Genomic DNA, 27,799 nt, shown 5'->3' with positions numbered 1-27,799 from the left:
AGGCGTAGTTTGGTGACACGGTAACCGGGAAGAATTTCGATTTCGACCTTTTTACTCTCTGGGCTGTCAGTAATATAAGATTCTGGTATAATCGAGGGACGAATCCCTCCATCATCTATCGATTTTGTATCCTAACTCAGAATTTCTGGTTTCAGACAACAGTAAATGTAATTTACTTTCAAAAAAGTGTAATTATTTTCAGAAAGTGTAATTTTTGGAAATGAACTGTAACTATTTACATAAAACTTTATCATTCACTATACCAATTTTCTAGATATGTCTCCTCCATAACGTACACAAGATAATGTAAGTCTATCGATCAAACAGAATCCTATATTTTTAAATATACTTTTATTCGTTTCTGTCTATTAAATAGATCAGAAAATTAAAAATAAAAAAATTATTGTTATAAAAACCAGAAACTTTTATCGCTTTTTTTAATGTTCTTCTTATTCAGTAGACTGAAAGTTTTTATTTTTAATTTTTCATAGAAAAAAAATTCTTCGTTTCATTACTCTTAAGAGTTAATCTGCGTTTGTCTTGGCAAACCGAGATAGTTTTCGGAGTTTTATTAGGGCGTTGATTGCTTAAATTATAATTTGAAAAAATTATTTATCTGTGGTTAATGATGTACTCTGTTCACTGAAACAGGAGTAGAACGTTATAAATAAGAACATAACTGAGATATTCTATGATAAATTTTACATCGAGTAGTCTATACGATATTGAATGAAAGCAGTAGTAATGTTAACAAAAAGTTACATAATAAACGGATAAAACAATGAATATTGCGATTAAAATACGGTGCAGATGACACACTGAACATTTATTCAGCCGTTATGGGAATATATTTCATTCGTAACGGACAATTTTAAAGTCACTGAGCACAAAACAGAGTTTTTTGTTGCAAGTATATCCATATTTTTTTTAGATTAATTTTTATTACATTTTGTGTTGCGGTAAACCCACTGGGGTTGCTGAATGACACTGATATTTAATCACAGCTTTTTCAAACACGTATGATTCGTTAATTTTAATAATTCACGATTTTTTTCCAGGTGGTTAAAATAAAGGATAGAGTAGTTACATTTAAATCACAGAGAGTAGCAATACGTAACTGGCAAATGTGTGTGTGGTGGGGTAATAAAACATGCCCTATATTTATGACGTCAGTTTCATTTTTTGTCATACTGTTGTAGAAAGACAACGAATTTACTAAATATGAAATTTATTAAGGTGCCAAACTCTAGAAAATACATAATTGGAACTGATGAGATAAAACAGGTTAAAAATTGAAAGATTTTTCTAAAACCAACAACCAACATTGAATGAGATTTGAATTTACTCCCGTAAGCAATGTAAAAATTTACTTACACAAACATTGAAATAAGAATTACATTTTTAATAGATAATTCACAGATTTTTTAAACATTTTATTAATTATAGAAATTGTCTGTTGAACAATCAAAATATTTGATAAATTAGTTTAAAAGAAAAAAAAATTTAACAAATTATGATAGTTATGATTCTGACATCCCGAATTACATTATCATTATTATTCTTCTTTTATTTTTTATTTACTTATTTTTTTTGTTGAGGTTTTTAGGGGCATCGACTACTTTGGTCATTAGCCCCATCCCACTTCAAAAAAAAAAAAAAAGTTCAGTGATTCACATTCATGAATCAAAAAAATTCAAAATTTACATTCTTCTATAACTTCGAATCCAGAATATTACTTCCTAGGCTTTTCTTTCGGCCATCTTTTCTTGCACCGTTTCTCCAGTCTTTTAACGGCCTCAACCTCTGATGACAGCGTATCTGAGGCCTCAGACATGGCATCGTCTTCCTCTCTTTCTGATGCCAGTGACGTTCTGCGGCTGACGTCAGGAGACAAAAACATCGTTGGTGCAGTTAGCATCGTTGAATCTAGTCGTATTGAATCTAAACTAGCAAGCGATGCACTTTCCGCGGCTGATGAACTGGATTCTACCTCTACTGCAGTGCTGGGTCCAGCTACAATAGATGCTCTCGCCGAAGCTGTTCTTTGAGCTTTTGGAGGCTCCATTGTTGCAGTTTTTATTTCATCTGCGTCTGGTGCTTTTTCTATAATAACTTGCACCTCCATTTCAGTAGAGTCAGATTTTCTTGTCACAATTTCTTTTGGTTTATGACTACATGACGGAGTAATCTGTTTCTCTCCGTCAGATAAATCAAGATTTTTAATTTTTACGCAAGTTGGTGACTTTACACTCACAGATTTAGTTGGTTTTTTAAACGGCGCTGGTGCGTCTCTCATGTCAACGGCGTTAGTCCGGGGATGAGCCTTCTCATCTTTACTTTGTTTTCTCTGATGAGTCGACTCAATCTTTGAATCAATGATTCTTTCAATCATTGTCGCAAGACTTAGTGCCATCGTGTTAAGCAACTGCTCCACATTAATTTTAGATGTGGAAGGGGCAGCCGCTGCTTCTGCGTAAGAAGTCGATGGTCGTGGTGTACGTTAATTAACAATTTTCTTCGCTTCAGGATAACTGACCTTCTGAAGCGTTTTACTTCCTGAATGGCTGTTTCTAATTCAAATGTAAGGCAGTTTCTTGAACGACAATTGTGATGCCCTTTACAGTTAACGCAGGTTGGAGGGTCTTTACATGGGTCCCCCTCATGTTTTTTCTCTCCACATATACATATTTCCTGCGCTTCACATCTTGCTGCTGTGTGTCCGAATCGTTGACACTTAAAACATCTCATCGGCTGCGGAATGAAAGCTCGTAAATCAAGCCGATGTATGCCAGCTCGTACCTTTTCAGGAAGATTCGGCCTATTAAATGTCAAAACATGCGAGGCCGAAGAAAGAATCTCACCATTTCTTCTCATAGTAAGTCTGCGACATTGAGTCACTCCCTGACTCGACATTTCTTGTACAATTTCTTCTTCTGTACAATTAAGAAGATCGCGACAGACAACAACTCCTCTGGATGAGTTAAGTGTGCTATGCGGTTGGACAGAAACCGCAAATTCACCGATCTTCTTCAACGCCTGAACTTTCTGGCTTTGCATGTAGTTGATGGTTTTGACATGCAATCCATTAAAAGTATTACGAATTTCTTTGACAGGACCACCAGCACAATTAGTAATTTCTCTTGCGATTAAGAATGAACTAACTTTTTGAAAGTTTCCATTCTCCATTGTAATAATTAAAAATCTTGGCTTAGGTACGCTATAGCCAAATAAACTTTTCTTTAAGTCTTTACTGATTCCATCAGCATCTTTCTTTATCTTATCAGATTCTTTACTTTTTTCCTCTTCGCTTGTGGCGAATCGGAGGTTTCTAAACGAGGGTGTTTACGTGCACCCTCTGCCACGTTAGTTTGTTCAAGAATATTCATGAACATATATCCCTTCTGTAGCAAGGCTAGCCGCCGGGGTACACTCCCACTCCAGGGCTACTAATCTTGGAGGTCCGATCCGGTACTCCGGTGGAACCGGCATATGTCCTGGCAGAGAGCGGATGCGCAGTCTCTGCACTGACTCCAGGGTCGTACTCACCGAAGCTTTCAGAGCTCCCATGCACCGACATACACGGGCACCATTGCTACATGCTTGCCATCGCAGGGGGCATGTGGACAACGGAAGGGTCTCCGTTACACCTGCAATAACATTGACCCTGGCCGCCACACCCCAGCTCTAAGAGTGGTATGAGTCCATTTCCAAAATCGTTTATTATTCCATTTCCTGCAGGTAGCCGAAAAATCCAGTCCGTTTAGTGACCTGAAGTTGGAAACAGGTCGAACGTAAAAAAAAGCATAACCGAAGAATTTACTCGGAACCCCGTTAGCCAGCTATATGTAATGTACGTAAGTACAGCTGTTGCCGCCCTGGACGTGGAACATAGATGGTGTTTTCCGGACGTGGGGATTATCTACCTCAGGGCATTATTATTATTATTATCCCACACTTTCACAGCTTTTCCTTTTGCCGGCGACATTCCTTAAAGTCGGAATAATTTATACCAACGAGATTAGGCTTGCTATTGTTGACTAAGTGCCTTCCGGGCAACAAGGCAGGTGTCAATTATCACGCTCCTTTGCATTAGCGTGTGGGTCATCCACTGGATCTTCAGTTTTTCAAGACTGTTGTGCAAAGTAGATGGTATTAATCCCTCCGCAGATATAATTATTGGGATTATAAAAAACTTCTTTTTGATTCCACGTTTCTTTAATTTCAAAAGCAAGATCTCTATATTTCTGCAGCTTCTCATTGTGTTTAGTGGTTATGTTACATGATGGGATGGCTACGTCTATTAGGTAAGTTACTTTTTCCATTTCATCAACTACTACTGTATCTGGCTTATTACAGTTGATGCGTTTTGCTGTTACAATTCCCTGGTTCCAGAAAATGTTTGCGTTGTTTTTTGCCAAAAAAAGTAGGCATAAGTATAGTAGGGTCCTTTTTGACCCAACTCTTACTTGTATCTATCGCAGAGTTCTATGAGTACAATTTTTGACATGTTGTTGTGCCTCCTGGTGTACTCCGTCGGAGATAGAATCGGACAGCCAGTGATTATATGATCTATTGTATCATTCTGTTGCATGTATAACCTACATTTGTTGTTGATATTTTCTTTAAGAATAACTCTCTTATAATTTCTTGTTGCTACTACTTGATCCTGTATGCTACATGTAAGCCCCTCCATCTCGGAATTTAAGCCAATTATTTTTGTCGACTCCTTCCTGCTCTAGACGGTGCCGATATCTCCCACGCAGCTCTTTTCTTCCCCAATCTAGAATTTTATCTGCATTGCTCTCTTTCATGTGTTCTACGTTGTTAGTCCTGTTGGCAAGGTTAATAGTGTATAGTTTTGGTCTGCCGCTACGATGGCTTGATAAAAGGGGTGTTGCTTGCTATGGAAGTAATCCCCTTAAGTTTTCGTTCTGGCCGCAGCATAGATTTTTAATTTTGAGTACTCCTCTTCCACCTTCCTTTCTCGGGAGGATGAATCTTTCTTTTGACGAGTGGGTGTGGTGGGAAGTTTCTTGGTAAAATATTTTTTTAGTGAGTCTGTTCAATTCGTCTAACTCTGCTTCACTGTATTTTATTATACCTAACGCATACGTGAGGACTGGCACTGCATATAGGTTCACTGCTTTCACTTTATTTCCCCCATTAACTTCCGATTTTAAAATTAATTTTAATCTCTTTTCATACGTTTTCTTAAGTTTTTCTTTAATGTCTTTGTGCTCCAATTTTATCGTTTGATCGCATCCAAGGTACTTGTACATCTCCTCCACTTTCATTGCTTCTATGCTACCCTAGGCCTTCAGGTCGTAATTCTGCGCCTGGTGGAACTTTCCCTTCACAATGGCGTTTATCTTGCACTTACTTATTCCTAGCTCCATTTTAATGTCTTCGCTGAACATTTCGATAAGTTTGAGCAGTTGCTGCAGCTGATGTTCAGTCCCTCCAAAATCATTAAATCGTCCCTATAGAATAGGTGTGCCAATTTGTAATCTCCTGCTCGCGATTTTATATTTTAACCGTATCTTGCCTCCTTTAGTATGCTTGAGAGCGACTTGATAGCCATACAGAACTAGAGCGGGCTCAGGGCATCCCCTTGAAATATTCCTCTACTTACATTTATGGGTTCTATTTGTATTTTTCTCGTTCCACTGTTTGCAATTAGTATCGGGCTCCAAGCACTCATTGTATGCCTCAAGAACCTAATCTCTTTTCATCAACTTGATAAGTTTCTAAGATCTTCGTCAGACACGAGTACGACACACTATCGAATGCCTTTTTACAGTCTATGTAGGCCATCCACAGATTTCTTATAGTGTATCGGGCTTGTTGTGTGGTTACCGTATCTATGATTATTTTTTATTTGCTCCTCCTCGTGGCTTTTGTACATCCCTTCTGTTTCAAACGGAGGACTTTGTTAGTTTCCAGGTGCTTGTATATTTTGTTGGCAATAATTGCTGACAATAATTAATATGTTGTCTGATGGCAGGTTATGGATTTATATTGAGCTGGGTCTTTCGTGTTATTACTTTTAGGCAAAAGGAATGTTATCCCCTCTGTTAACCACTTAGGTGTATTCTCTGGGAGTTCAATTATATCATTATATGCCTCTGCTAATACTGGGTGCGCTACATCAAACATTTTCAGCCAATAGTTATGCACCTTATCCGATCCTGGCAACTTCCAATTCTGAACGTGCTTAACTGCTTCCCTCACATCATTGAGTGTGATCTTACTGTAACCCATTGTTTCGATGTTCCTCCATTTTTCATCTTTTGCTTTTATCCAAGCGGCATTTTTATTATGTTCTGTGCTACTCGACCAGATGTTCTTCCAAAATTCTTCCACTTCTTCTTGGGATGGTAGTTCAGAGTTGCTGTTTTTCTCCACTGACAATTTTCTGTAAAATAATCTCTCATTTTGTTCAAAATTTTTATTTTCTTCTCTTCTTCTGTTTGACTTCTTTTATCGTCTAAATCGTGTTGTGAGAGCAGCTAGCTTTTGCTTTTTCATTTCTGATGCATAATCTGCACTTTTAAGTGCGTACATGCTAATCATTTTTTCCACCTCTCGTTTTATCCTTAATCTGACCTTTCCTTTCCTGTACGTTTCTAATTTTCCGACTTCTTTCTGTATCTTTTCTATTTTACTATCAAGCCTTTGCTGCCAAGGTGGGTTAACATTTTTGTTCCCCGACTTTGGTGTTGTTAATATTTTTTTGCGAGTTGCTTCTTACAACAGCTACCGCCTCACAGTGAATTAAGTCATTTATTTCTTCTAAACTTATTCTATTAGTTTCTGCTGCTTCTATTATTTCTGAGATTTTATGTTCGATTTCTTTTCTATACCATGTGTATTAGTGTTGAGGTATTCTTTTGATACACCAATTTATGTAATCGTGGTCGTTCTCAGTATATTCTGTGGAGACTGCTGACTAGCGTTTGCGGCGCGATCACTTATTGCATACTCATTATCGTTGGTGTTATCGTCGACAATATTTGGTGTTAGCCTTCCTGGTTCTTGTGCTATTGGCTGATCTTGCTCACTTCTTTAGTCCAATACTTCTCTAACTTCATTCTTAATTTTCTCTAGCGTGTGCATCGGGATCCGGTTGTTTTTCACAATGACCCGCTTTTGGTCTGCAATTCGTTGTTCTGACAGGTTTGAGTACTGCGGGAATTTATATATGAACTACTGATACAATGGCACCCTGTACCTTGTCATGTCTTTTTCCAATCTAGTTATTGTATAGTAACAGCGCATGATGTGCTCGTTCATTTCGTCTGTCCATTTTAAGCGCTGTCTCGGTTTTTCAGCAGCAGTGGGCTCGGCATGACGATGTTTGGCACCGTTTTCTTCAAGCGGTGCAGCAGTAGTCGCACTACGTGGTTCGATGCTACTGACTCCATCAGAGGCCACGGGGGGCTGTCGCATATAGAATGAAAGGGGACCAACCCGTTCATATACTTGTTCATCCATCTATCTGAGACATATTATCTTGTTTATCCATATTATCTTATCATTACTCTCCATTCCCATGCGTTACTGTGCATTTTATACCTACTGCCAAGTAGTGATACCAGCCGATCCTAACATGGATTGCAGACGCTGATCGGACACCCGCTCACTCTGAGACAGACGTTGCCTGGATTTTTTTGTTCCTGTTCTTGTCCGCGGGGGGAAATTTATTTCCCCCCTACCCGGCATATCTGCCGAGCGTTCCCCTATTTGTCCACTGGGGGCGCAGATTATTATTATTATAATTATTAATATATAGCAATTTAAAAAAAATAAATTAAATTTTCTAAATTCACCTCCAACTTACTTATTGATTGATTACCTCCAACTTATTGATTGATGAAATTATATCTGTATTTATTTTTAGACAAAAAAAAGTACATGAAATATATAAATTTGTTTTCTGATTTTATGTAGGTAAAGATAGAACCACCTATCTGACTGATAGAGCTTACTGTGGGCTATCCCAAAGCATTATTTATATTGTTTTTTTTTTTTGCGCAAATATACGATGAATTTTTATGTTGACATTATTTGTGTTTTTTCTAAACACAAATAAAACTAAATAAAAATATAAATAAACTGAAAATCTATATAAGCAGGAAAATAAAGAAGGAATAATTGTGTATCAAGACTAGTATAACGGACCTGAGTAATGGATTCCTTTCCAATAAAGAAAGTATGAGATAATAACAATGAAAGGAATCCAGAAGGGAACCTTTTTAATAGGCTAACAGGTCCGTTTAACAATTTTTCTTTGTAATACTGCCAATGGCACACCTGCAACAGCTGTTGTCTGATGAGAAGGGTGACCGGACCAGTGTAGGCATTTATGGGAAAATGTAAGGGAGTATACAATAATTCTCAAGCTTCAACAACAGGTAAGAAATGTGGCGTTTCTGCAGGTCAAGAGAATATAAATACTCCAGGATCGGAGAGTTAAGACACAGTAAGGAGCGAGAAGGAAGCGAGAATAAGTAAGTATCGCTGCGAGGTGTGTTTGACGCGTTATCAGCCAACGTGCTGTAACTCCATGTAAAGTGATATGACAAGCAGTCCAGTTCAAATATGGGGTGAATATAGAAAATCTTTTGGTGAGTTATTGGTAGACAGTAATGAAAAGTGACAGTATTAAATCCATCCATAAACTGTTAGGGTAGTTATTGTAGGCACTCTCTGTTTTCCTGTTTAGCCTCCGGAACCACCGTAAGGTATTACTTCAAAGGATGAATGAGGATGATATGTATGAATGTAAATGAAATGTTGTGCAGTATTAAGTCGACCATTACTGAGATGTGTGGTTAATTGAAACCCAACCACCAAAGAACGTCCATGATCTAGTATTCAAATTGTAAGCAGGAAAGGTATTTGCAGAAAATGGAATTGTATGAACCTCAAACTGGTCTAATCTTATCTTGTTGTTATTGTAATATTAGGAGTTAATATTAGCGGTCATTATAATGTCTTTAGTGAATCGGGCTGTATTCTAATTTTTATGATTTAACTACCTTTAAATAGATTCTGTTCTTATTGGAAATTCTATTTTGTACGTAATTAATTGATTATCATTATTGCTGTGATAGTTTATCGTGGTTGTTATTCACTTTTATTTTTATTATTTCTATCGTTGTTATTACTATTATTAAATTTATTCCGTATTATTATTATTATTGATTTGCCGTATGTTTTAAATCTATTTTCTATATTTATTAGTTCTAACTAACAAATTGTATTGTATAAACATTTGTATTTGTTAATCTCTCGGTATCCTGTTAGAGCCGCAAACACGCGACAATGCCTTAAAGCAGCTGATTCTTACCATTTAACTTATTTTAAGTCAAAAAATAAATTAAATAATGAAAGAATATTAAAATGAATTTTAAAACAATACAGTTCGTTATAGGAAATACAATTAATTTATTAAAATTCTAAATTTCACGAATGGAAGTAAATAAACAAAATTAAAATAAAATAAAAGAAAAAGGTTTTACTTACTTAAAATCCACTGAGAATTATTAATATAATTTATCATTGTTCTAAAATTTATCATTTTCCTGGGTCTCAAAAATGTGAATTTTTTTTATAAGTTACCGTTTTTAATTTAATTTTATTTTATTATCCGGCCTCGAAAATGCATATTAAAATATTTTAATTACGAAGATGAACTGAGTAAAATGATAAGTTGAATAGTACCTGACCCTTACCAGGAATTGAAATTAAGATTGGCTGAAATAGGACCCGGCATACTTCTTACTGCATCGACTGTTAGATAAATAGGTTATATTCTTAAATTACTCATCACAGTTTTCAATCGAAAATCTAATTATTCTTCCTCACATCATTATGAAATTCGTATTTGTGTCAACTTAAAAGAAAAAACATACATTGTGGTCTTTTACTGAAATTTAAGATGAAAATATCTAAATTAAATCCCATTTACCGAAACAATTAGTCGCTAAATATTTTTTTCCTCACTAAAAAATAGAAATAAAAAGACTAAACAATAAATTTAGTAAACGAAACTGAAAAAAAAAAAAATTAAAAATTCATTAACCATTCATTAACACCTTCATTTAACACCAGGTCAAATACTGTATAATAATGAAACGGCCTTAGAATAATTTTAATTAAAACTAAAAACCCATTAGTTATAAAAGATTGAGTTTGGTCGGTTTATAGAGAAATTCAGTAGATCCGGTATTTTCATTGACTAAAAACGTTTTCCTATTCGACTAATATGTAGGGATTTTTACTTACGTTCAACTCTTACTCTTCGTAGTCCGATTGATTTAGATGATTCTTTTATTTCTTTATAGAGAACGTTGTTCCTTTCGTATTTCCATTAAGATTTTTTTTCCTGACAAATTAAGCTAAAGATTTAAAAAAACTAAAAATTCTATATCTACATGGACAATTTAAGAATAATTTTCAGTTTTTTGTCGTCAATATTTTTTAGTGTCAGATTGTTACAAAGTAATTGTATAAAATTCAGTGTAATTATGACAATACTTTCAAGCAAAGATTCAATAAATTTAGAAAACTTTGGGAAAAAATTAATAAGAAAATCCCGAAATTCAGATTGCCACACTGAGACTCACATCCATCTCATTAGATCGTACATGTGCACTCCTTTTCTTAGTTTTATCAAGACGCTGATTTCTTGCTTTAGCATTCTTATAAACAGCTTTTCTTATTATGGAGAGTGTGCATATTTAATACTGTATAATTTTATATGTATACCTTTTTAGCTCGGAGATTAGTCAGTTTAAATATTTTATAAATCTATTTTATTACGAACTTCTAAATATTGAAACAGGAACTATTATTTTAAAATAGCACGAGTTTATTGCTAAAAGAATTCTGAGTTTTATTTTCAGAAGCAAAGAATAAAATTTGATAAAAATAGCAAAAAGTTTCACTATTTCTTTTCAAGTCACACGGTTTATATTCTCTAATAAATAGATAATTTTACTTACTTGATTTGATGATATTTTTGTATTTGACAAACAAAAAATACTTGTTTTACATCAGATATAGATACCATTTTCTTAATAAGATGTCACAAATACTTGTAGGGATTACTTACCTAGAAGAGTAAAAAACAAAAACATTAACATTATTCCAGTAAAAACGCTAAACTTATGCATAATTACAATCTTATGTTGGCCTATCTTACAAATTATTATTTGTGATATTTTTTTAATAATCACAAAATGATAGGGCCTGCAGGGTATACTGTGAACACAGTCTACCCTGCATTGAGGTTTCCTCATCGGTAGCTATACAATAACTCTAACGGTCAAAACCGTTAAGTTTACAGGTATATAGATTTATGTAGAACTAATTAACATAAAAAAATGATCGAATCAGAACTAAAACAAAAAATCTTTCAAAGTTTCGCAACAGGAGAATTGATTGTGTTCATTTGTTACTACGGAAGTTCTACAGTAAACCAATTTCATATCCAAATAGCACCTTTCTTACCACTTTACAAGACTTTAACCGCCACATTCAGTGTGGTCTAAAGTTTAAAAAATTAGAAGTTTAACCATATGTTTTATTAAGAAAAATCGATCAATATAAATTTATCGAAATATTTAACAATGTATTGTAAAATCATGATATTGTAACAAGACCTGTATGGCGGGCCTGAGTAACGGATTCCTACCAATTATTATGAAAGTAGTAGAAAATATAATAATCAAAGAATCCAGGAAGGGACTGAAAGGAACCCTTTTAATAAAGATAACAGGTCCGCTTAACAATCGTCTTTTGTAATACTGTCTTCTGACACACAATAAACACCTGTTTGTACCGTGAAAATAATTACCGGACCTGGTTATGGAATTCATGGGAACGAAAGCATCGGTCGATCGTTCTCACGATTCAAGTTGGGTCCGATCCGTCAGGTAAAGAGGCTACAAGTATAAATACTACGGGGTAAACCATTTAGAAATGAGTTCCGCGAAGAAAGGTTGCGAGACAATACGTTACGACATCAGTCCAGCGATGAGTTCTGTGATGTGAGTTGTGCGAATTCTGAGATGTGAGTTCTGCGAACCGATCCAGCGAGACGTTACGACGTCAGTCCAGAGGGAGGGTCTACGGTGTGAGTCTGCAAGAAGAGAGTGCGAGATGTCAGTTCGCCAGAGCATTCTGCTGGGAGGACAGTGAACGAGAAAATTTCCATTGTGAATTAAGTTCAATACGATTAGATTAACGCCACGAATAATTCCAGTAAACAAGAAACACTATCAGTGAATTACTGTAAAACTAAGTGAAAGAAATAATATACTAAATTTCATTCATAAACTATTAGGGTAGTTTTATTTTAATATACTAGTTCTATTTATTATTAGTAGTTTTATTTTTAACTTTAATTTTTCTCATCTAGTGTACCATTGTTTATGCAAGACTTGTGATTAAAAGTGTTAAGACTAGCAATTTCGATATATCTTTTATTAATGGGTCAGAATTTTGGTTTTCTATTTATCTAGCTGGAGTAAATCCTGAACGATTATTTTAAACTGTCTTGCGTGCAATCTCTGTTTATTATTACTATTTGATGCTTGATATTGATTGTTTACTGTTTTTATTATAACATGTATTATGCTACGGTTTTACGTTGTTTTCTGTTTTTATTATATTATGTTTCTATGTAATCTCTGTTTATTATTATGATTGACGTTTATGATTATTTGTTTGTTATTGACGTGTAATATTATTATTCACTATTGCCATGATTGTCATCCTAATTATTAATGTGAATTTTTTTAATTGTCTGTTATTATTATTACTATTATCCTGATTTATATTGTGGTTGTGATCACTATGATTAATATTTGTTTGTTTACTATTTTTCATCAATTGTTTTATTATTGTACTTATTATTATTATTATCACTATTGCCCATTAATGTTGATTAGTCTTGTTTTATCTATGTTTCTAAACCAATATACTCTCATTATATAAATATTCTAAATTGTCAATCTCTCAATGTCCTGATCGAGCCGCGAACATGCGACAATATCTTACAGTAGTAATACAATGATTGCAGAAACAAGTAGGTAGATAAGTGACATGGGAATGAAGTTTTTTTTATGTAACCGTTGTAAGAGAGATAATCAGGGTGTATGATGTTAGGATTTAGTATTCTCAGTAAAGAGAAACCAAATGTAAAATTTTGTAGGTGTTCGGCGAGGGAAATTTCCCTGTACATTACCTCTATTATCCCTTAGAAAAATAGTAGCTGTCACTTTGAAAAGAAACATTTTATGAACATTCACAACAATCAAGTTCTTTCATCTAATAGTCTAACAGCAGCAGAACTTAAGAACTAATAAGAATCGGGAAACGCATTTGATTGTAACTCCGTCAATATAAATACGGCGAAATAAAGTGCCGAAAGTTGGCCAAAAAAAAGGTTCTTACTGCAATCGGTTAACATCTGTAAAAAAGTAAGAATACTTTTATTCTTATACCGCTTTTAACCTGGTTTGAAAGGGATTTAAATTTTATCTTTACAATGTTTTTCCTATCCATAGCAGTTATTTTAAATAATTTATTTTTCTAATTTAATCCTAATCTAATTTAACACAGTAATGATTATCTTTAACTCTAATTCATGTTTCAACATATGATTTATCAACACGAAATTGTTATTTTAATCGGGAATTTTTAGAATTTTTTTTTACTTCAAATAGATGTTTTCGAGCACGGAGTAGGTTCAAAAGTTTTCAAAACAGGAAACTTCCTATTTAACATTTTTTGAGTTGCATGGAGACAAATTTCATATTGAAGTGAAAGCGTATCAGTTAATAAAAAATTGACAGAAAAATAAAATACGATTATCATCTTATTGTTATTTTCAAGTAAACTGTTAAGCTTAATTGTTGGATTTTTTTTAAATATTATTTTTTTTTTAATTTGAAAGTCATGTAATCTGTGATACAGTTTGTTTATTTTGTAATACTAATATTATTATTGTAATTATAAGTAAATAATAAGCATATAATTTAGTTGTAATATCGATTTTACGGTAATAAACGTTATTCGATCGGATTCGATTTAATCTGCAAGGCTAACTGAACCGATGTATTGACTTTCCCCTATCGTGTTGTATGTAGCTCACGATAGACATCATGAATATTCAAATATCAACATTGAACGTAAAGGGTCTGTCCTATCCTAAAGGTGGTGTTTTTATTTCATTTTCTTTTGAAGTTAAAAATTACGAGTAATTAATAAATTATTAATTGAATTTTCCTTTCTATTTATTATATTATAAATATATATATATCATTTAACTGCTACACATAAAATTAATTCTATAACACTACACAGCGAATAAGGTTGTTTTATTAACTTTATTATAGTTGCTATGTATAAAATTTATTGTAGCATGTAATGTTAAATTAAATCATGTTCTTTCACACATTATTTTTATTAACAACAGATTTAAATGAAGCAAAAAATTTATTTTTATAAAAAAGCACATATCCAATATCTTTAATCTTTTTTGTAAGTGAGATTTTTAAGTTCTATACTACAAAAAAAATGCCGAAAAAATTTGTAAATTGGAACGATTTATGCGGAGAAATGAGTTATATTTAAACAGTAATCTTTTGTTTCCTTTTCTCTAACTAATAAACACGTTTAGTGGAAGTTTTTGTATATGAATTATCACAATTCTATCTGTGGACAGTTCTTAGGTAAAGAACTGTTTAATTAACAATCTTATCGTGAATGAATTATTATTATTATAAGAAAAATGTTTGCTAAATTAAAGAAAATTATAATAAATTTCATTAAGCTGCATCTTTGTAAGGTTAGTTGTAATTTTATTCCATTAAATTCGAAAGTCATCAGTAAGTTAGCATGAAAATCCTACCGGCTAGAAATCTGAGGCGTTAGAGTAAGAAGTGTGTAGTGGCAATGCAATCTTGCACCGGAAGGAAGCCGTGTATTATAGCCATTATTGTCTTATTGAATTAATTAATTAATTTTTTTTTAAGCACTCTACTAAGGAATCAATTTTGTTTTGAGGTTATCATTCTTCATAACAAATTGGATTTCATAATCAGATTTCGATACTAGTTTTTAGATCACCGTTCCTAAGACAGAAACGTTAAATTAACCTCGATAGTAAAAATCAATGGTGATTTATATCTGTTAAATTTCCTATTTTTTAAAGTACTCATGAAGTTCCTTCAACATCATGCAGTTTTTATCATATTAATCTATATTGATATTAACCGGCGTCCTACCTGTGAGTGTACGAGTAGCAGTGAATAATAACCTACAACTGAATAAACAAACTAACTGAGGTCAAAATGTTTACTTGCCTGTCTAGCGCTATACCAGAGCTATAAGTTTAGAAGGGAAAGTATTGTAATCGGTCCAATTTTGGCATATACGGTTTTCACCGGATCTTTACGTTTTGACACCTAAGGAACACGAAAAAAAACAAAAAACCAAACGGAAATTTTCCGAATGTTTGTATGTACGTGTGTATGTTCGGTATCGCCCTCTAAATTAATTTATATCTCCAGAAAGACTGGATCGATTTTGACCAAACTTGGTCAGATTATTTCTATATATGGGGTTTTGATGTCATTAAATTTTTAATTTAAAAAAGCAAGAGGGTGAGGCTGTAGAGCAAGTATCTCAAGAATTCAGTATCTCGAGAATTTGCCTAATTAAGGTCTTATTTTTCCTAGTTACATTTGTTAACAATTAAAAAATAACAATATTTGCAAAATAACATTTTTTTAAAATCACATCCCCATCCCAAGAATTCTCTAAATAAACTAGTGGCTATGTGGGTATACTGCGTCAATATTATCCCCTTTAACCACTCGGGGCGCTAGTGCACCACTGACGTATAGTTTTTGTAGTCGTCCGCTATGTTGTGACGTCACAGGTGAGCGGTAGAATTGAATAAATAAATAATATTTAAAGTATGAAGAAGTATTTAAAGTGGCCGCTAGTACCGCCATATTAAAATTAAATTAAGTTGTATGTGTATGTGTGTGCAGGCGTGCATCAGAAAAAAGCCGCGTGATGGGAAAGTTGTACAACAATGTTTTCAGCTTTTTTATAATATTCCAAGAATATTTTTCAGTACATTTTGTTTTCTTCTATATCAATAAAAATAGATTTTATAAATTACCAATTTTATACTTTTGCATTTCCTTGCTTTCTACAACGCTTCTACTTGTAATATTGTAGTAATGTATATGTTATAATTATGTATATGTGAACTAGGTTGGTTGTATACATTACTGTTATTTTTCCTGTTTCTATCATTTCAAATACTGTAAACAAAAATATATATTTTATTCATCTACATAAATATTTATAAGCTTAATTACCGCATAAATAATTACATTTGAGAAAAATTTCTGGTATTAATACATTTTCTTTGACATGAATTACAGTTACTGATTAAGTTTTATTTCTACTTCCCTTCATAGAGTTTAAGTTTGTTCCAGCAGGCGTTCATATTAATCTTATCTAACCAATTACAGTCAGCCAATAAGCAATGTACAACAATCTAATCTACCTGTAATATTTACATGCATTGTATGAGTAGGGACATAATATAAAACAGATCTGTCCCTAAAATAAATCAGTACACAGAATTTTACATTCTTATCTATCATCAGAGTTCAACTTTTATTCATTTGATTCAAATGTTATCGATCTATATGTTATTCAACGGAGTTTTATACGGTAATAAATTAGGTCACTGAGCTGAATTGTTGCTTTTGTATTCATTGATATTTTGTACTTTTTTGTAGGGTATAAACAAAAGCAACAACTCATCTCGATGACTGTCCAACAATTTTTTTTAATTAACAGTAAACTCCGCATCCATAAAGCAGGCATTAGATTACACTCAGCTCTTAAATTGTAGGGCTAATGGGATATAACTAAGTTAGTGGTGCTCTTAAGAATCATTTTTTTTAAGTGACTACAAATCCTCTGTACTGGAAAGTGGTGTGTCTATAAGTATTACCCTTCTCCGAGTGAAACACGAAAAAAAGGAGTTACATCAGTTAAGGAATTTTTTCTTGTAATATTTAAAGCACGATATCGACTTTATTAATATCGTAAAAACTAATGTATAAGAAGCTAGCTATTTTAACTTTTCCTTTATTTTTTTTACAAGAAAAAAATTACAAAAAGTAATTAATAAACACCAATTTTTTTAATATTATAAATTCTTTAGCATTCGCTTTATATTTTTTCCAACGCTTTTAAAATTCAATAATTTCATTAAAAAAAAAGTAGAAGGTGGTGTAATATATTTTCAAAACAGTTTTCTTTTAACCTGTGCAATTTCATTTTTGAAATTTGTCGTCAGAAACCTGAATCGACCGTTTTCAAGTAATTTATTTTTCAATCAGGAAGGTCAATTAAAAGAAAAAAAAACATATATGTAACATACACGTTTTGATTAAGTTGAACACAAAGATCGAAATTAGGCGTATCCGTTTTTACGAGGGAGACGAAGTGATATTTTAAATACATATATTTTTTTTTTAAATGGCTGATACATTAACTGCTGCAAAGATGTGTTAGTAACACGCAGTACAATAAAATATGAACTGTTTTTGTTGATCCTGAATTTTTTTCTTCTGATAGTTTTTTACATTGACCTGTGTTTTTTTTTTAACCTCCGGGACCACCGTTAGGTATTGCTTCACAGGATGAGATGAAATGACAATTTTTGTAACGTGTAAAAATGTCATGCCTGATCGGGATTCGAACCCGGGACCTCCGGATGAAAGTCCGAGACGCTACCACTCGCGCCACGGAGGCCGGCATGTCCACTGACCTTACTGGAGCAAAACTTTTAATTACATTTTATTAAAAAATTACTTCATCCATAACATAATAAACACTGGTTTTCAATTTCTGTAAACCACTTCTTTCTCCCGTTATTAATAAAAATATTAAGGACAGCTTATTCTAGAAACTGTACTCATTTATGATGCAAATAGCTAATAGTTGAAAAATGATCTCTAACGTTATAACTGTAGATCAAAAAACGGTCTGGGTGAAATAGTTCAACTACCAGAATATATTAATGAAACTATTTTTAAATGTTTCAAAAGAGTATAAAGTTGAGATAGATTAAAAGTTAGTCAATAAGAGGTATTTTTGTTAAGTTTTTCTTAAGATTTCGATAACAGATTTTAGTAATATAATGAAATGGGAGAAAACTTTCCTACTCTTTTTTTATGTTATTAAGCGTCGATATCGGTAAAGATATTACAGTAGCAGAGGTTCGTTATTCTAAACATATTTTATTGTAAATTATGTCGTAACGGATTACTAAATTAAATGTAACCATAAAAAGAACTAGGTAGCTTGTGAACTAATAATTTTTCAGGCAGCCAGCGTGTAAATAAGAAAATATTAGTTAACGGGGGTTCAGCTATTCGTGACCTGCGCAAAGTATCGAAATATTTAAGATTTATTGATAGTTACGGTACAACGTATGGGTTAGTATCGTATAACATCTTATAACGCCTGGTCTCGCATGCAAATGACCACTACACGAGAGGGCATTAACAAAGTTACGTTAGGGGTTTAGAGTGTTTTTACAACCTCAACCTCGTTCTGCCCTCAGCCGAGCTTAGTATTCAGCAGTTGTATTCCTACACTACAGTGCTTTGTTATTTCTCATGAATATAAATCCAATACTCTATCTGCTGCCATATCTGAACATTTGCTTAACGTTATCAATTTGAAAACTTAAATCCTTACAACGAACAATGTTATTAACAAATAACTGAAGTTGGAGTTCAATATTATCAGCATTTTGTTTCTATGCTAAACTAAATACTCAACTTAAAAAAAGTTTTAATAATGTGTTAAACAAACATGGTACACCAATATATAATACGAAAGGTAAAGTCGATAGCTGGGTGGAATATATTGAAGAGTTATACGGAAGGAAATGAATTAGAAAATGGTGTTATAGAGGAAGAAGAGGAAGTTGAGGAGGATGAAATGGGGGAAACAATACTGAGATCTGAATTTAAGAGAGCAGTAAAAGATTTAAATGGCAGAAAGGCTCCTGGAATAGATGGAATACCTGTAGAATTACTGCGCAGTGCAGGTGAGGAAGCGATTGATAGATTATACAAACTGGTGTGTAATATTTATGAAAAAGGGGAGTTTCCGTCAGACTTCAAAAAAAGTGTTATAGTAATGACTTAAAAGAAAGCAGGGGCAGATAAATGTGAAGAATACAGAACAATTAGTTTAACTAGTCATGCATCAAAAATCTTAACTAGAATTCTATACAGAAGAATTGAGAGAAGAGTGGAGGAAGTGTTAGGAGAAGACCAATTTGGTTTCAGGAAAAGTATAGGGACAAGGGAAGCAATTTTAGGCCTCAGTTTAATAGTAGAAGGAAGATTAAAGAAAAACAAACCAACATACTTGGCGTTTATAGACCTAGAAAAGGCATTCGATAACGTAGACTGGAATAAAATGTTCAGCATTTTAAAAAAATTAGGGTTCAAATACAGAGATAGAAGAACAATTGCTAACATGTACAGGAACCAAACAGCAACAGTAACAATTGAAGAACATAAGAAAGAAGCCGTAATAAGAAAGGGAGTCCGACAAGGATGTTCCCTATCTCCGTTACTTTTTAATATTTACATGGAACTAGCAGTTAATGATGTTAAAGAACAATTTAGATTCGGAATAACAGTACAAGGTGAAAACATAAAGATGCTACGATTTGCTGATGATATAGTAATTCTAGCCGAGAGTAAAAAGGATTTAGAAGAAACAATGATCGGCATAGATGTTCCTACGCAAGAACTATCGCATGGAAATAAACAAGAACAAAACAAAAGTAATAAAATCTAGTAGAAATAACAAAGATGGACCACTGAATGTGAAAATAAAGATTATAGCGGTAGAAGAATTTTGTTATTTGGGAAGTAGAATTACTAAAGATGGACGAAGTAGGAGCGATATAAAATGCCGAATAGCACAAGCGAAACGAGCTGAGAAGAAAAGATTAGAAGCTTTTGAAATGTGGTGTTATAGGAGAATGTTAAAAATCAGATGGTTGGATAAAGTGACAAATCAAGAGGTATTGCGGCAAATAGATGAAGAAAGAAGTATTTGGAAAAACATAGTTAAAAGAAGAGACAGACTTATAGGCCACATACTAAGGCATCCTGGAATAGTCGCTTTAATATTGGAAGGACAGGTAGAAGGGAAAAATTGTGTAGGCAGGCCACGTTTGGAATATGTAAAATAAATTGTTAGGGATGTAGGATGTAGAGGGTATACTGAAATGAAACGACTAACACTAGAAAGGGAATCTTGGAGAGCTGCATCAAACCAGTCAAATGACTGAAGACAAAAAAAATAAAATTTTACTTTTTATCAATTAAAGTACTAGGAAAGTTGGAAACTATAGTAGTAATTTAGAATGATTTTCTGCTCAAAGTGAATTGTCTTCGCCTGGTAAGTGAAAGTAAAAGTAACTTATTTTTTCTTTGTTTAATTATTTTTCTTCACGTGAATAAGAAGAAAGGTTAAATAGTATAATAAAAAATTTCTCTTCTCTTCAATTTTTTTTTTTGATCTTAGTAAGCATTTTATTTAGTTTCTCATTACTTACTGAAAATAAGATCTAAACGGAAGTAAAATAGGATTTACTTAAAATTTGTTAAATTCTTAACTTACTCTCCGTAAACAAACTGTTAAAATTTCATCTCTCGATACATATAAAATCATTTAAGACCGTATTTCAGGATACAGGTTATTGAATGTTGCAAGAAGGATATTTTGATTTCAAATTTTAAATAACTTATAATATAAAAAGAAATTAAAATCAGATTTATGATCTGACTATTTCCTGCTGAAAATTAATTGGAAAAAGTAGATGAAAAATATATACGAGTAAAAAAAAACCAGATTAAAAAAAAATGTAAAATATTTTTTTCGTTTTGATTTAATTATTATTTTTTTTTTTTATTTATATAGAAGCCTTTGATGAAAATTTTATCAAAAAATTAATATCTGTCACAGTTTTTGTAATATTTAAATTTTGAATAATAGCATTACTTAATGTTATATTCGCTGCGTTTGTATATAAGAACAGAATGAATATTTTATTAAATAATGAATTTTAAATTATAACTGCAATAAAAAAAACCCAATAATTTTGGTATTCAAAATTTTGTTCAAGCCTAAAATTGTTTGTCGAATTATTTTATTATTAAAAAAATAACATTTTTTTTTAAATTCTTTTCATTGAAGTATATACTTCAATATAATAATCTTCAAAGAAAGAAAGAAAATAATGGGAATTAAAATAGCAGAATCAAGAATATCAACGGATAGAAATGTAAAAGTTACTACGATGTAATACAAACTTTATTTCGTTTTTATTTGTAAAATGCGGCTGAAACGTGAAATATTTGAAGTTCTCTTAATCAAACTGTCTAAAACTAACTCCTAAAGTAGAGTAACCGAATATTGCTGTTGCAGAGGGCATGGAAATAATATTGCTTTGAACGAACATAAAATGTGGAGCGTAAAATATTAATTAATTGTTTGACATACGAATTCCTCTTCCTTCACGAAACTGTTAAATACTTTATGTCAAACTGCTGAACGAGGTACATTTAATTTATTCTTTAAATTTTTACTTTTTTATTTGTCTTTCTTTACCCGATATTTTTACTGCTACTCAATGAAATGAATGTTAAATTAAACGTGCATTAAGTTCTAAGATTTTTGATTCGGTGAATTAATAAATATTTTCCCGATCTATCAGAATAGATTCTTTGGGTTATATAATTAGTTTATTTTAATTGAACTTCATTGTCCAGAACACTTTTTTTAAGCTTATTAAACCTGATAAATCGTTTATCAGAGATAAAAGAAGAGATTTTATAAAATACTAGCTGCGCTGCCACGCTTCGCTGTGGCACAGCGAAGAACTAATCTCCGACTATGACAATTGCTACTTCGTCTATAGTTGGAGCATTATATCTCCGGACATGTTCTCCAGCGGGCGTTTTGTCTGCGTGAATGACAAACTTGTGGGTATCTGATGGCATCATATCAATTGCCGTTTTGAACAAACGCACCAAATTGTTCCTTTCGTGAAGGAGCTTCTGTAGCTGCGAAATAAAGGATCTTCTTAGCGAGGTATGTATTCCACAACGTGCATCGACTTCATCTGTATCATCACCAATGAAGTACATTTGAAGGAATTTATGGTCACTATTTGGGAACGGGACCAGGGAGCCAGCTGTGTGATATATTTGCCCTATGATTTTAAAAGTTGGCATGAATTGAGTCGTCACGATTTCCGCACCAAATGACGTCATTTGGAAGCAAGAGTTATATTTCCTGATGTTCGATAGGAAATGCTTCGATTCAGCGGTAGATCCAGCAAGTAGAGTTTTCAATGGCTCTGGTGGTGCATCAAGTTGAGGCAATTTGATTTTCCGCCAGCGCAACACATCCCTTTCGTTTCATTATTAAACTTTAGAGCCTGGCAGTAGGTACAGACATGACTCATCTGGCCAATGACAACATGCCGACTTGAACTATAACCAACAGCTGGATTGTACCGGAACGCAAGACGATTGTATTGCAGATTCAGATCAGCTCTTCTTTGGATTCGTGTTTGAGCTATCCTCACCCTGTCGCGTTCATTCCGTTGAAAACGAACCGTATCTGTTGCTGCAGAACGCGACTGACGTGCTCGCAATCGTGCATCCTCAAGCCTGGCTGCTCGTCTTTCTGCTGGTTCCATGTTACGTATCTGGATGGTGCTTAATCTGTTCCTCTCTTGTACGGATGCCCGCTCTTCCTCAGTCATATTAGAAAGCCGTCTTCTTGATCCTTCTGTGCGGCGAGTGCGACGGCCCAAATTCGATATTCTGCGAGGCATTATTTCGGTTTTCACTGGAATAGAAGGAAGGGATAAGATTATAACCTCGTATTGGTCTCACAGCTCTAGGTAGAAAACCATGACAGAAAGGAGAAAAAGTTTCATAACGAAAATTTTTATTTTGAAAAGGCCAAAAAAATTTATTTAAACTTTTTTCACCTATCTCTCATGGGTTTCATAGCTGCAGCTCGACAACAATGAGACACAGGACAGACAGTATTGAAAAGTGGTTAAAAATTAATAATATTAACTAATTACATGAATTTAAATAAGTAAGTAAAATATTAGTTAGATGAAATAATTAAATAATAATTATAAAAAAATTAATATCTTTTCTGACCATCTCTCATACAAAACATAACCTCTACTTACGATTTGGTGAAAGGTGCAGCTCAATCACGACACGATCACACAAAAGTACCTCGATTAAAGTAAATATTTAATTCAGATTGAATAATAATCTGAATCAGATGCAAGTGGATACGTTTTTTTTTTTGTTAATAAACAATGTAATTGTTTCACATGTGACTGCGGTTGTCGTTAGCTAGTATGGCGAGTGTTCCCCTCGCTTCCGGCAGATGGCGCGGTCACTGGTACACAGCTGACCATTAAAAAAACTGTTTTTTCGCGGTCGCGGGTATGTGACTGATACGAAAAATAGATGAAAATAATCTTTGATGCGGGTTATATGTCTTGCTAAAATTTGAGCTCAATCGGTGCAGAAAATTTTGAGTTTTTGAAGCGTACACAAACGAACTTAACATTTTTATATATAAAGATTTGTGGGCTGAGAAAAAAAGCCCTTAAGTCGTGCGAAAAAACACATCATTTTAAATGCTTACGAAGCATCAGAGTAATGCTTACAAATTACAGAATAATCAAACGGCGTTGATTTCAGATGTTAATAAACTGCTAACGTAAGTAGAAGTTGTGCTGCTACAGTGTACAACGTGATTCTCGAGTATGAATCTACTAATGAATTACGGTCTCCAAAGAAAACAAAAAACCGCAGGTCAATTGAAAAATAGGTGAGATTTTGATAAAAACGGCGATTCGTAAAAAAATTACACGATTTGAATTATTTAGAAATAGTTTAGCGGTGTATTATATCCTTTGGAAGAGAATTCTGTTATTGTCTTCGACAACGCTTCTTATCATTAAACGAAAGTATTCCAGCCGTGTTATAGAAAAACAATGATATCAAAATGTGGCTTAGTTCAAAAGGAATAATTTTTGAAGAGGTTTAAGTTAATGTTCAATTATTGCAAGGGGTTTCGCGTATTAAAAGTAATTATAGTCCGTATAAAATTGGTTTGACACACAACGCCATATTGGTAAGTTGTGTTTTATTCGGCTCCTAACGAATACATTTGCCGGTCTGCTTGACGCGAGTGGTAACGTCTCGGATTTAATCCGGTGGTTCCGAGTTGGAATCCTGGTCAGGCATGGCATTTTCATACGCTATAAATCATTCATATCATCATCTGAAGCAATGCATTACGGTGGTTTCGGAGGCTAGAAAAAACAAAAAAAACGAATACTTAGTTGTGTGGTTTCAGTGTTACTATTTGTGAATTTTGTTCTTTGCTTTTACATAGCAAAGAACGCTAAATGACCAAAAAAGGATTGTTTGGTCATATATATGTAAAAAAATAACCTAACAAAGGATTTTTTGGTCATTATGTAGGGATATTATTTTCTGTGTATTTGGTTATTTCGACTTTTTTTGTTTGCATAGTCTTGAGTCTATCTGGGCTATAAGAAAGTTGGGTGTTTTAATTTATTTACTGTTAGTCATCCTTCTTGGTGGCTTTTCTTTTTGTTTTGGTGTTTTTTATTTTTAATAAAATACAGATGTTTTAGCTGTTAAAAATAATTCAAAGAAATTTGTTGCTTAATCAGTTGTGATTTTGTTTACATTGGCAACGGCCATACGGGCACTTTGTGACTGGTCGTTGTGTTTGACAGCGGCCATCTTGCATTGATCTGATTGGTTTTCCTTTTTTTACATTTCCATCGGATTTATTAGCCTCTTATTTATTAAAAAACTGTACAAATTAAAAATAGATGAAATAGATGAAAATAATCTTCGATGCGGGTTATATATCGCGCTAAAATTTGAGCTCAATCGGTGCAGAACATTTTGAGTTTTTGAAGCGTACACAAACGAACTTAACATTTTTATATATAAATATTTGTTTTATCATTTTAAAATAATTTCATAAAAAATTAATAATATAAAAATTAAATTTTTAACTAATCTTAATTAGAAATATTGTAATATTCCGATTTTCTTCGGTTACCGCTAACCTACACTGATTACAGTTGCGGGCAGCTTTACATTTGCTACATCATGTAATTTCATTACCGTTACCGATACCGCTTGCATGGTAAATTATTTGTTACGCATGTTTTTGTTTTACAATTCACTTTATTTTATCGGTTACTTTTATCCTGTTATTTTTGCTTATAATTCAACATTTGGTATATTAATGTTTATTCGCACATTAACACATCTGTCACATTTATTAAAAGTTATTAAATTCTAACGGTTTTCATTACAAATTATAATATTTTTTTTGTGCCCTACCGACGGGTTGAGCTGCATAATATCGTTAATTATTATAAAAATTCCCATTTTAATTGGCCGTTAGGTCTGAACAGCTGTAATCATTGAAAATATTTGCACAGAAATGAAAACAAAAAAAAAATCATAATTATTTTAGTTTTGATACATTTAATCTGCAAATGAACCAATAGTTCTGTACTTCATTCTTTGTAATAAGCTCCAATTTATTTTTTTTTACGTTTTAATATGGATTAATATTAAAAAATTTATTCACGCTTAAAGCTACTTATTGTTTTAAATCACAATACATTAGGTAATGACTGTGTAATAATATTTACATATTTTTGCTTTAATAATTCGCACTTTTTATAAAGTTGTAAATTGTTTTGCTTACAAGAATAACAATAAAAAAATCTGTTGTCACCAAATGACTTCTTTATATTCCTATTAAATTATAAATACACATTTTTTTCTGCACTTGTTTTAAACTTATTTCATTTGAAAGTGAGATACGAGCCTTCAGTTCTTTAATAAACGGACAGTTACACAATTTCATTGTGGTGGACACCACATTTTATACTATTTTAAATCAATTTAAATATATCGATTTATTTACAATTATTTACCTCTATAAAACTTTTTAATTAAAATGCAAAGTACATAGAATTTTATTTCACTAATAAATTCTGTTTTTTTTCAATTTTTTTATTTATTTTATTGTTATTATTGAATTATTATATATTGTAATTTTTTTTTATAAACACACGTTAATAATTATTAATAAATCAAAACATTATTAAAAAAAAAGTTAAAAAAAAAGAATCTATATGAAGTTCGATTCGAACCGATGTTCCTTCCCGTTGTAAAACCAAATATTTCATTAATTAAAATTTTAATGGGTTATACCTCTGGAACCAGTGAAAATAAGTACTACTTATGATATACTGTTACAAAGCTCTCAATGAGAGCTTATTACTGCAGTTAATAAAAAGTCCAAAATCAAAAAAAAAAAAAAATGAATTTCGGGCTTTTTTGACACTTTCGGTTCAGTCGATTGCAATCAAAAGGAGAGGTACACTACTAGATATTACAACAGTCCGAAATCCAAAATTTCAACATTCTATGGCTAATCGTTTTTGAGTTATATGAGATACATACGCACATACGTACAGACGTCACGCCGAAACTAGTCAAAATGGATTCAAGGATGGTCAAAATGGATATTTCCGTTGAAATCTGAAAACCGAAATTTTTCGCGATCACAATACTTTCTTTACTTCGTACAACAAAGTAAAAAGCACACAGAGTTGTATTAAAATACGTCGTTAGTAACCGATCGAATCGTAAATTTCGTGCAACACTAACCGAATGTATCTAATGTTAAAATAAGAAAAAAAGGCTATAAAGCCTTTGAACAGAAATTTATGAAAGTAGCCAGAAAGTAGAAATTTAGTCAGTATTTATGAAAGTTGCTTTGTAGCATTTTACAGATTCGGCTTAAATTTATATTAAATTTAATAGGAAAAATTTGACGAAGTTAAAACGTCTCTTTCAAGGTGGTATATATAACCAAGATAAATCCGGAGATACTGGTAATAATAAATATATTCAAAAACTCTTAGATGGATGCTACAACTAGCAATTTCATTGTAGTAGTACGTAAAATCACTAGTACGGCTTACAATTTTTTACCTGACTACGTACATACGAGGTGTGGTATTAAAATTAAATGTAATCTATGTTTGTCTACTTCCTTCTGCAGCTTCACAGATCCACCAAGTTACAACCTACCTTTGGATAGTAGCAGGTCTTCAGTCTGGAAGAAACATAGACTATCTTAAATTGTCTTTCCTTGAAGAGAAACGCTACACTGAAGGCCAAAGTTTAAAAATTACTTTCAAATTTTAATGATGTTCCATAAGACGATAAAAAAAGAAAAATCTTTTTCCTCTTGTGATTTTTTTTCAAAAATTCATCTTTTAGAAATATAAGCGATAAATATGCTCAGCAAAAGGAAACAGGAATCCATCGAGGCTAGTACATACATGCGTCACACGCAATCAAGTACATTATCATTCATTAATAATCAAATTTCATTTAAATACAACAAATTTTCTAAGAAAAAAATTATACTAGTATCATATCCAGATGACTAGTATATTGAATGGGTAAGTTATGGAAACAACAAAAAAGCGCTAAATAAAATAATTATTAAAAAAAACCAACTACTAATTTTTCGTATCTAC

At 32.7% G+C, this 27,799-nt stretch overlaps 1 protein-coding gene and 1 pseudogene across 1 annotated transcript in view; both read right to left on the bottom strand.

The window, feature by feature from the left end:
• LOC142334301 (neuropeptide SIFamide receptor-like) overlaps window positions 1–27,799 on the bottom strand; it is a 668,171-nt gene that overhangs the window by 467,905 nt on the left and 172,467 nt on the right. The gene's annotated exons all lie outside the window — the stretch shown is intronic.
• LOC142318538 (uncharacterized) lies at window positions 22,023–22,984 on the bottom strand (annotated as a pseudogene).

Source organism: Lycorma delicatula, chromosome 1, assembly GCF_047948215.1.
Source record: "Lycorma delicatula isolate Av1 chromosome 1, ASM4794821v1, whole genome shotgun sequence".
NCBI classification, from domain to species: Eukaryota; Metazoa; Arthropoda; class Insecta; order Hemiptera; family Fulgoridae; genus Lycorma; species Lycorma delicatula.
Note: the sequence above shows the minus strand (reverse complement) of the source record. Positions and strands in the feature narration are given on the sequence as shown.